The following is a 12073-nucleotide window of genomic DNA, read 5'->3' as shown; positions in this document are numbered from 1 at the left end:
ATCCCGTCAGAATTTTATATGAGATCCCCTCTCATTCTTCTAAATTCCATTGAATATAAGCCCAGTCGATCCAGTCTTTTTTCATATGTCAGTCCTGTCATCCCGGGCAACAGTCTGGTGAACCTTCGCTGCACTCCCTCAATAGCAAGAATGTCCTTCCTCAGATTAGGAGACCAAAACTGTACACAATATTCAAGGTGTGGCCTCACCAAGGCCCTGTACAACTGTAATAAGACCTCCCTGCTCCTATACTCAAATCCTCTCGCTATGAAGGCCAACATGCTATTTGCCTTCTTCACCGCCTGCTGTACCTGTATGCCAACTTTCAATGACTGATGTATCATGACACCCAGGTCTCATTGCACCTCTTCTTTTATTAATCTGTCACCATTCAGATAATAATCTGCCTTCCTGTTTTTAGCACCAAAGTGGAGAACCTCACATTTATCCACATTATACCACATCTGCCACTTATTTGCCCACGCACCTAACCTGTCCAAGTCACCCTGCAGCCTCTTAGCATCCCCCTCACATAGTTGCAATACCTCGTGCAACAGAAACTCCCAATTCCCCACAGAGCAATGTCATCTCTTGGGAAAGAAGAGATAGCAACTGTCGCTATATAAATGCAACAACAACTTGCATTTCTATAGCGCCTTTAACATAGTAAAATGTCCCATGATGCTTCACAGGAGAGTTATTTGACAAAATTGACACCGATCCACATAGGAGCTATTGGGACAGATAACCAAAAGATTAGTCAAAGACACAGATTTTAAGGATCGTCTTAAAGGAGGAGAGAGAGCTGGGGAGTAGAGAGGTTTAAGGTGGGAAGTCCAGAACTCTGGGCCTAGCCAGCTGAAGGCACAGCCGGCAATATTTAATAGGTGATAAAGAAAGAAAGACTTGGATTTATATAGCGCCTTTCACGACCACAGGGCGTCTCAAAGTGCTTTACAGCCAATGAAGTACTTTTGAAGTGTAGTCACTATTCTAATGTGGGAAATGCAGCAGCCAATTTGCGCACTGCAAGCTCCCATAAACAGCAATGTGATAATGACCAGATAATCTGTTTATTGTTATGTTGATTGAGGGATAACTATTGGCCAGGATACTGGGAATAACTCCCCTGCTCTTCTTCGAAATAGTGCCCATGGGATCTTTTACGTCCACTTGAGAGAGCAGACAGGTCCTTGGTCTAACGTCTCATCCGAGAGACGGCACCTCCGGCAGTGCAGTGCTCCCTCAGTACTGCACGGGAATGTCAGCCTAGATTCTGGAATGGGACTTGAACTTTCTGACCCAGAGGCAAGAGTGCTACCCACTGAGGCACAGCTGATGGGCAAAAGGACAGAATTGGAGGCACGCAGATATCTCAGAGGGTTGAAGGGCTGGAAGATGTAACAGAGATAGGGAGGGGCAAGGCCATGGAGGGATTTGAAAACAAGGATGAGAATTTTTTAAATCGAGATGTTGCCAGACCGGGAGCCAATGTAAGTCAGCGACACAGGGGTGATGGGTGAATGGGACTTGGCGCAAGTTATGACCCGGGCAGCAATATTTTGGATGAAGCATCTTAGTTATCAAGATAGGCTAAAAGAGCTGCGACTCTACATTTTAGAGAAGCGTAGACTTAGGGGTAATCTTGTTGTGTTCCTAACACAGATGAGACTGCACACAGGGAGGTTAAAGTAACAGTGACTTCAGTCTTTAATAAGACACTCCAGAGTGAGGAACAGGCCTTAGTGGCAGAACATGGGAGTGCATGCTTTACAGATACACAACATCACTCCCCCACAAAGTCAAAGTGAAAACTATTTACATGGTGAGGCGGTCGGGAGCCTTTCTTTCCCTGGTGGACCGCCTCGGTACAATTGTCTGTTCTGGTGTGTTGGCTGTGCCCTCGCTGGGCTGGCGTGTTGTTGGCCCTGCAGGGCTGCTGGGTGAGCCTGGCCTTGCTGGGCTGTTGGGCATGATGGGTTCAATTTCCTGGTCCGGCGTGGTGTCGTTGATCCTCTGGGTGTGTGTGTTGTGGGCTCGAAAAAGGTGGTGTCTGCTGTGGGTTGTTCAGGGCAGTCTGTGAACCTCAGCCTTGTTTGGTCCAGGTGCTTTCTGCAAATTTGTCCATTGTCTAGTTTGACTACAAACACCTTACTCCCTTCTTTAGCTATCACCGTGCCCACAATCCACTTGGGACCATGTCCATAGTTTAGCACATACACAGGGTCATTCAGATCAATTTCCCGTGACACAGTGGCGCGACCATCGTTTACATTTTCTTGCTGCCGTCTGCTCTCTACCTGATCATGCAGGTTGGGGTGAACCAGCGAGAGTCTGGTTTTAAGTGTCCTTTTCATGAGTAGCTCAGCCAGAGGGCACCCCTGTGAGCGAGTGGGGTCTCGTGCGGTAGCTGAGCAGTACTCGGGACAGGCGGGTTTGGAGTGAGCCTTCTGTGACTCGTTTAAGGCTCTGTTTGATTGTTTGTGCTGCCCGCTCTGCCTGCCCATTGGAGGCTGGTTTAAAGGGGGCCGAGGTGACATGTTTGATTCCATTGCGGGTCATGAATTCTTTAAATTCGGCACTGGTGAAACATGGCCCGTTGTCACTGACCAGTATGTCAGGCAGGTCGTGGGTGGCAAACATGGCCCTCAGGCTTTCAATGGTGGCGGTGGTGGTGCTTCCCGATATTATTTCACATTCAATCCATTTTGAAAAAGCATCCACCACCACCAGGAACATTTTACCGAGAAACGGGCCTGCATAGTCGACATGGATCCTCGACCATGGTCTGGAGGGCCAGGACCACAAACTTAGTGGTGTCTCTCTGGGCGCGTTACTCAACTGAGCACACATGCTGCATTGCCGTACACAGGACTCTAAGTCAGAGTCGATACCGGGCCACCACACTTGGGATCTGGCTATCGCTTTCATCATTACTATACCCGGGTGTGTGCTGTGGAGATCCGAGATGAACGTCTCCCTGCCCTTTTTGAGTAGCACGACGCGGTTACCCCACAACAGGCAGTCTGCCTGAATGGACAGCTCGTCCTTTCGCCGCTGGAACAGCTTGATTAGCTCTTGCATTTCAACGAGGATGCTGGCCCAGCTCCCATGCAGTTCACAGTTTTTTTATTAGGGACAGCAGAGGATCTTGGCTGGTCCAAGTCCTAATCTGGCGGGCCGTGACAGGTGATTTATCATTTTCAAACGCTTCCATGACCATCAACAATTCTGCGGGCTGCGCCACCATCGACAAGTTTGCAGGCTGCACCATTTCCACCCCGTGGTGGGAAATGGTAGCCGACTGAGAGCATCCGCACAGTTCTCGGTGCCTGGTCTGTGGTGGATGGTATAGTTATACGCTGATAGCGCGAGTGCCCACCTTTGTATGCAGGCTAAGGCATTAGTATTTATCCCCTTGTTTTCAGCAAACAGGGATATGAGGGGCTTGTGGTCAGTTTCCAGCTCAAATTTGAGGCCAAACAGGTACTGATGCATTTTCTTTACCCCGAACACACACGCTAATGCCTCTTTCTCAATCATGCTGTAGGCCCTCTTGGCCTTAGACAAGCTCCTGGAAGCATAGGCGACAGGTTGCAACTTCCCCGCAACGTTAGCTTGTTGTAATACACACCCGACTCCGTATGACGATGCATCACATGCTAGCACGAGGCTTTTACACGGGTTATACAATACAAGCAGCTTGTTGGAGCATAAAATGTTTCTGGCTTTCTCAAAAGCAATTATTTGTTTTTTTCCCCCATACCCAGTTCTCAACTTTACGCAATAACACATGTAGGGGCTCTAAGAGGGTGCTTAACCCCGGTAGGAAGTTACCAAAATAGTTCAGGAGTCCCAGGAACGACCGCAGCTCCGTGACGTTCTGTGGCCTGGGCACGTTCCTGATAGCCTCTGTCTTGGCGTCTGTGGGTCGAATGCCGTCCGCCGCGATCTTTCTCCACAAAAACTCCACTTCTGTTGCCATGAAGATGCATTTCGACCTCTTCAGCCGCAGCCCTACGCAATCCAGTCGCTGGAGGACCTCCTCCAGGTTTTGTAGGTGCTCGACGGTGTCCCAACCCGTGACCAAAATGTCATCCTGAAAAATCACCGTGCGTGGTACCGACTTGAGTAGGCTCTCCATGTTTCTCTAGAAGATCGCGACAGCCAACCGAGTTCCAAACAGGCATCTGTTGTAGATGAACAGTCCCTTGTGCGTGTTGATGCAGGTGAGGCCCTTCGAAGACTCCTCCAGCTCCTGCGTCATGTAGGCCGAAGTCAGGTCGAGCTTGGTGAACGTCTTTCCTCCTGCCAGCGTCGCAAATAGGTCGTCTGCCTTAGGTAGCGGGTATTGGTCCTGTAGCGAGAAACGATTAATAGTTACTTTATAATCGCCGCAAATCCTGACCGTGCCATCACTTTTGAGTACTGGAACAATCGGGCTAGCTCACTCGCTGAATTCCACTGGGGAGATGATGCCCTTGCGTTGCAGCCTGTCCAGCTCGATTTCCACTCTCTCCCACATCATGTGAGGTACCGCTCGCGCCTTTTAGTGAATGGCTCATGCCTCTGGGATCAAGTGGATTGGCACCCTTGCCCCGGAAAAGTTTCCAATGCCTGGCTCAAAAAGGGAAGGAAATTTGTTAAGAACCTGGGTACATGAGGCCTCATCGACATGTGATAGCGCTCAGATGTCATCCCAGTTCCAGCGGATTTTGCCCAGCCAGCTCCTTCCAAGCAGTGTGGGGCCATCGCCCGGAACAATCCAGAGTGGCAGTTCGTGTACCGTGCCCTCGTAGGTGACCTTGACCATGACGCTGCCCAGGACCGTGATAAGCTCTTTGGTGTACATTCTCAGTTTCATGTGGATGGGGCTCAGGGCTGGTCTGAGTGCCTTGTTGCAGCACAGTCTCTCAAACATCTTTTTACTCATGATGGATTAGCTAGTGTCAGTGTCCAGTTCCATGGCTACGGGTAAGCCATTCAATTTTATGTTTAGCATTATAGGTGGACATTTCGTCGAAAATAACCCCATGTACTTCAGCTTCTGCCTCCTCTCTCTGAGGCTCGAGATTACTTTGGTCCACCATGGACCGATCTTCCTCTGCCACGTGGTGGTTAGCAGGTTTTACAGAGCTTGCAGCTCATCTGCAAGCTCATTGGAGGTGCCCCATTGTTCCACAGCTCTTGCAAACATACCCTTTGAAGCGGCATGAATAGACTGAATGGAAGCCTCCACAACGCCAACAAGGTGTGAATTGCCTTGCATTCATCCTTTGTTGTGGACTCTGAGTCATCTGGATCACCTGAGCCCTGCTGGCATTTGCAGACTCGTGGTTTCTGCCCTGTACATTTCTGCTCACAAACATAGTTCCAGTTAATTTATGAATATTGCTAGCACTTGTGTGCAGAGAGATTTGTTTGGTGTTATCACTGTGTACATAAACGCCTGTGCTATCGCAATGGCCTTGCTGAGGGTCGGTATCTCTTCGGTCAAAAGTTTTCGTAGGATGGTCTCGTGGCCAATGCCCAGTACAAAAAAGTCTCTCAGCATTTGCTCCAGGTAGCCATCAAACTCACATTGTCCTGCAAGTTGCCTTAGCTCGGCGACTTAGCTCGCCACTTCCTGACCTTCAGATCGCTGACACGTGTAGAACCGATACCTCGCCATCAGCACGCTCTCCCTCGGGTTAAGATGCTCCCGAACCAGTGTACATAGCTCCTCATACGACTTATCTGTGGGTTTCACCGGAGCCAGAAGATTCTTCATGAGGCTGTAGGTCGGTGCCCTGCAGACCATGACGAGGACCGCTCTCCTTTTTGCAGCGCTTCCTTCTCCATCCAGCTTGTTGGCTACAAAGTACTGGGCTAGCTGTTCGCCATCGGCTTCCCAGTCCTCACCCTCCGGGAACTTCTCCAGGATGCCCACAGTTTACTGCATCTTTGCGTTGGATTCGTATACTCGTCACCAGTTATTGTGTTCCTAACACAGATGAGACTGCGCACAGGGAGGTTAAAGTAACAGTGATCTCAGTCTTTATTAAGACACTCCAGAGTGAGGAACAAGCCTTAGGGGCCGGCTTATATACAGTGCTCCCAAAGGATGCTGGGATCCCTTGGGACTTCAGGGGATGCGCTCCCTGGTGGCGGAACATGGGAGTGCATGCTTTACAGATACACAACAAATCTGATCGAGGTTTAAAAGATGATGAAGGGAGTACATTGTGTTTGAGTAGACACTCAGCACTGCACTAGAGTGTCAGCCTGGATTTTATGCTCCAGTCTCTGAAATGGGACTTGAACCCACAATCATCTGAATCAGTGACGAGAGTGCTACCCACTGAGCTACAGCTGACAGGGTATAATAATGAATTGTTGTCAAGACCCATCTCAAGTAGATAGTTTGCTCCAATTAAATAGATTAGGGAGGACCGAGCCAGGTCTAGGTTAGATGGCACAAGCAACGTTCCCTCTAGGCTGCGCATCCTGTTAAATGGGCCACGCACCCAAAACAAAATAAGGGGGAATATTGACCAGGTGGTGGTGCTTTTCCCCAAGAATATTGGACCTCTGGAACAGGCTGCCGGATCATGCGGTGGTCACCGATTCGCTGAATGCCTTCAAGCGAGAGCTGTACCTGTTTCTGGCTACAAGAGGCATGGCATTAATCAGGACCAGACTGATCTCCTGGACTAGTTTTGACCGCCTATGGGGAACTTCCCAGAATCTTTTCCCCCAAATTGGCCTGGCATTTTATTTTTTCAAATCGGGTTATTTGCCTCTCCAAGGAGATTACGTGGTTTCGGGTGTGCTGGGGGCATGTCTATATTGTAATGTACAAGGTATCAGCCGTGATCATATTGAATGGTGGTGCAGGCTCGAAGGGCGGAATGGTCTACTCCTGCACCTATTTTCTATGTTTCTATGTCTCACAAATTATGTTGGACAGGCTCGATGGACCAGAGGGTCTTTGCCTGCCTGTCATTGTTCGTATAAATTTGTATCGTGGTGGAAATTGAGCCCAGAAGGAGGCCATGGAGTCAAGTTATGAGACACAGAACTGTGAAGGTCCCGGGGCTGAAGCTGAATGGGGAAGGGAGTAAACGCAGGGAGACTGCTTTTATAGAGCGGGAATACGGAGCACGAGAAACAGGACATCACAGAAAGAGCCTCACAGACCAAAACACCAAAACTGAAAGCAAGCCAAGGGTTAAGACAATAAAGGGCAAGCATGGGAAATAATTAGAAAACTGCGTTTAAGTACGCCACAGAGAGATTAAAAAACTGGGATGGAAAAACAGAAATGGCGGCAATGTCAAACAAAGAAGAAACGAAACAGAGAGAAAGAGAGAAAAGAGAGGGAGAAAGGAAATAAAATATAGAATGACAGGCAGTTTTAAAAGAGGGAGATTAAAGGAGAAAGAAAGCAAGTTTTCCCATTACAGAAATAAATAAATGGAACTGCAGAGTCAGACATCACTTACATTCTTATTAAAACTTGAGAACAACATCTATCCTGCTGAACAGACAGGAACTCAGTTACATTGAGTAACACTTGCACTGCTGAATAAACAGATTTATATAATTCGTAACCCCGAAGAAGAACACAGGAAAGAACTTGCATCTCTATAGTGCCTTTCACGGCCTCGGGACATTACAGCCAATGAATTACTTTTTTGAAGTGTAGTCACTGTTGTAATGTGGGAAATGCAGCAGCCAATTTGCGAACAGCAAGCTCCCACAATCAGCACTGAGATAAATGACCAGATAATCTAGTTTAGTGATGTGGGTTGAGGGATAAATACTGGCCAGGGAGAACTCCCCTGCTCTTCTTCGAATAGTGCCATGGGATCTTTTACATTCACTGGAGAGGGCAGACAGGGCCTCAGTTTAATGCCTCATCTGAAAGACAGCACCTCTGACAGTGCAGCACTCCCTCAGTCCTACACTGGAGTGTCAGCTCGCCTGTCTGGAGTAGGAATTGAACCCACGACCTTCTGACTGAGAGACAAGAGTGCCACCTGTAATGTATGCTCATAGGTTTGTAGAGCTGTTGCATTGTGAGTGGCTTAGCCAGTCATGTGATGTTCACAAGACTCAATAAAACCCCAGTCAGTTGGGTCTAGGTCATCACGATGAAGTATGCAGTTGTGAGCCTCGTGGATGAACTGGTAATGTGTAGTGTGATTGTTAAAACACTTTTAATAAACCAACTAGTTCTTAATAGCAATGTGTTGCTATGAATTATTAAGCAAAGAATCCATGAAGCAAATACATTGCACTGCCCACTCAGGCAGAGCTGACACCTTAAACACCACAGTATGTACAAGGATTAAGCAGAGTTAGAAACAATGCTCTAGTACAGAGTTATCTATTCTCTAGTACAAAGAGCTGTCTATTCTTGGATTGTTCTGTGTTCTATAGCTGGCTGGTTTGTTATTTAGTCTATAGATCTGTGGCTTGTTGCATAATGTACAACTGATCATGGCAAACCGCAGATGTTCCAAAGAAGGTATTTATCTAAAATCTATAAATTTAGCAACTTTCCTTGTTTGTAAACACTTCATCTGCACTTTACAATGTAGAACTAAAACCCCTCAGGGGAGGTGATTCCGATATATTGGGCAGTCTGTAATAAGATTACAGAGAATCATCACCTTTCCCCATTGAACTCCAGTCTTCCTAACGAGAATATACATCGCTGAATGTAGGCTGACAATCAGAAGATAGGAACTGGCATTGGCCGATGGACTGTGGGGGTCTCTAATTTGGGGTGTAGGGGACTGAGGGGAGTCTCAAACTTGGGATGTAGGGGACTGAGGGGTGTCTCAAACTGGGGTGGAGGAGACTGAGGGAGGTCTCGAACTTGAGGTGAAGGGGTCTGGAGGGGTCGTACTTGGGATGCAGGGCACTTCAGGTCATGTATATCTCCTGCTTTGGCTATTTGTCAATTTGTATCTGATTACGCTCCTGTGAAGTGCTTGGGACATTTTCCTACCTTAAAGGCGCTGTATAAATACAAGTTGTTGTTGAATTGTGAGAGCCGGAGATACAAGACTAGCAATTGGGATGCTGGTCAGGTACCATTATCTCCTGGTCTCATGCTGTTTGCCTCTCTCTGATTTGAATTGATGTGAATCACACCAGCCTTCGAGCTGTGGACCCCCGACCCTGGCAGGGGTTCCGCTGAGGAGACAGGGTTGGACATCCGGGGTGCGTTGGAAGATTTAAACAGATGGCATTTCTGTTCCTTGATCTGACGTTCGCTCAGCACGACGACAGATAACTAACAGAGGAGAAATTCATGACCGTGCCAATCCAATCTCTCGACATATGGCAGCATGCTGAAACCAGGCTCCACTCTGCCTCGATAACGCTCAGCTGAACAGCCGCTGCCTTCACTCATTACTGTGGATCCTGCACTGTAGGGGAAGAGGAACAGCATCGACTTCAGCACTTCCAACTCTGCAATATGTCACAGCAAAATACTTGCGATGTTGCATCCTGAACTAGGGATGCAGCTGTGTAAGAGCATCGCATAATAATTAAAAACGGTTCTCACTTTTCCCAAAAGCTCACTTTGCAAATTCAGTGCGTAGAAATTGCTTATTTGCAACTTGTTTCAGGGCGTGTTGAAAACAGGGTCAGGCTTGGATGTGAGGAGGACTGGGAGGACAGACGCACCAACGTTAGCGTCCTCGACCAGGCCAGCATCCCCAGCATTGAAGCACTGACCACACTCGACCAGCTCTGCTGGGCGGGCCACATTGTTCACATGCCTGACACAAAGCAAGCGCTCTACTCGGAACTCCTTCACGCCAAACGAGCCAAAGGTGGGCAGAGGAAACGTTTCAAGGACACCCTCAAAGCCTCCCTGATAAAGTGCAACATCCCACTGACACCTGGGAATCCCTGGCCAAAGACCGCCCTAAGTGGAGGAAGTGCATCCGGGAGGGCACTTCGAGTCTCATCGCCAAGAGCATGCAGAAACCAAGCGCAGGCAACGGAACGAGCGTGCGGCAAACCTGTCCCACCCACCCTTACCCTTAACAACTGTCTGTACCACCTGTGACAGGGACTGTGGTTCTCGTATTGGACTGTTCAGTCACCTAAGAACTCATTTTTAGAGTGAAAGCAAGTCTTCCTCAATTCCGAGGGATTGCCTATGATAATGATGGATGGGAGGCCTCTACACGGACATATTCTGCTGACACTCACTGCCCAGGATCTCAATTGAAGAATTTCTACTTAAAGAGAAAATGAATAAACAGACTTGCATTTTTATACAGCACCCACCTTACACATGCTAATGATATTGATTGAGGCAGAAATATTGGACCAGAATACCGTGGAGGACTGCCCTGCTCTTCTACAAAATAGTGCAAAGAGATCTTTTACGTCCACCCAGAGGGCAGACGGAGCCACGGTTTAACGTCTCATCCGAAAGACGGTACCTTCGATAGTGCAGCACTCCCTCAGCGCTACACTGGAAGCATCAGCCTAGATTGCGTGCTCAAGTCTCCAGAGTGGGACTTAAACGCACGACCTTCTACTCATGGGTGAGACGGCTGACACTTAGTCGGACAAGATAGCTAAGGAAACCAGCATTAAGGAAATCAGTATCGGTGCAATCATGGCATAGAGAGAGCCAAGATTCTTCACAGGAAGGAGGAAATTAGGGGGGAAAAATCTCATGTACTTATCCCGAAAGTTTCTATATTTCTGCGTAGTGAGTAGGCAAGAATTCCAAGAACAGAATAACTAAGGGCAAACGGAGACTGTTAAATAGATTTTCTACTCATCCTGATGTCTGTATTTACAGTGTTCTCAAAGTTAAAGCAATTAACACTGTGAGCTTGTTTTCCTTACTTGACTAAATATCTATTAACAATCAATAGCTTCGAGCTTCATATTCTCCATCACCGTCGCTGAAGTGTCTAATTACTCTCTTTGACTTAAAAATACAAAATTACTGTACTACACTAACCCAGAGCTGTGGGCATTAAAGAGGAACATCGCATTCCAGACATGGAAAAAAGTCAGGAAATGGGGGAGGAAATGGAGGACTGCTAATGTGGTATCTTTGTTTCAGAAGGGAGAAAGGGATAGACCGAGTAATTACAGGCCAGCCATCCTAACCTCAGTAGTGGGAAAATTATTGGAAAGAATTCTGAAGGACAGGATAAATCGTTATTTAGGGAAGACATGGATTAATCAAGGACAGTCAGCAAGGATTTGTTAAGGGAAGGTCGTGTTTGACTAATTTGATTGAATTTTTTGAGGAGCTAACAAGGAGGATCAATGAGGGTAGTGCATTTGATGTAGTGTATATGGATTTTAGCAAGGCTTTTGATAAGGTCCCACATGGCAGACTGGTCATGAAAGTAAAAGCCCATGGGATCCAGGGCAAAGTGGTAAGTTGGATCCAAAGGCAGGAAGCAGAGGGTAATGGTTGATGGGTATTTTTGTAACTGGAAGGCTGTATCCAGTGGGGTTCCGCAGGGCTCAGTACTAGGTCCCTTGCTTTTTGTAGTATACATCAATGATCTAGACTTGAATGCTCCTTCAACGGAGCATACCACTGCAAGGCACAGCGCATGCTGGAGAGCGACGGCTGTGATGAGGGCGACTGGATTGGACGTCACCAAAATCCAGGTCTGTGATTGGAGCATGCACAGGTACAGCAGGAGTGGCAAGTAATCGTGGAGCAACGTGATCGGTATCCAGGAGAGGCGTGAGTTCAGGGCCCAGAAGAGGTGAAGGCCCAGGGGCAGCAAGAGCAAGCCCACACTGCGATGTGTGTGCGCACTACGTCCGTGCTGCAGAGCTGGTTTCCAGTCGTCTTAGCTAATCCTGGCCACTGGACCAAGACCTAGCTCTGTCAAGCCTGTGTGGTGGCTGGTGTGCAACGGCCATCACACATTAAACGCACATCCACGCACATCTTCCACCCTTCAACGTGTAGTTCAGGACCTGGAATATTAGGTCCTTCATTGAAACACCTGTGAACTCATCCCTTTTTGGCGTGGAAGCAAGTCATCTTCGATACGAGCGACCACCTATGATGATGATG

At 47.9% G+C, this 12073-nt stretch overlaps 1 protein-coding gene across 1 annotated transcript in view; it reads right to left on the bottom strand.

The window, feature by feature from the left end:
- The window catches only part of LOC139279775 (exostosin-1-like), a 310837-nt gene that overhangs the window by 191026 nt on the left and 107738 nt on the right, over positions 1 to 12073 (bottom strand). The window lies entirely within an intron of this gene.

This window comes from Pristiophorus japonicus, chromosome 14 (assembly GCF_044704955.1).
Source record: "Pristiophorus japonicus isolate sPriJap1 chromosome 14, sPriJap1.hap1, whole genome shotgun sequence".
NCBI classification, from domain to species: domain Eukaryota; kingdom Metazoa; phylum Chordata; class Chondrichthyes; family Pristiophoridae; genus Pristiophorus; species Pristiophorus japonicus.
This window is presented reverse-complemented; position numbering and strand designations above follow the sequence as displayed.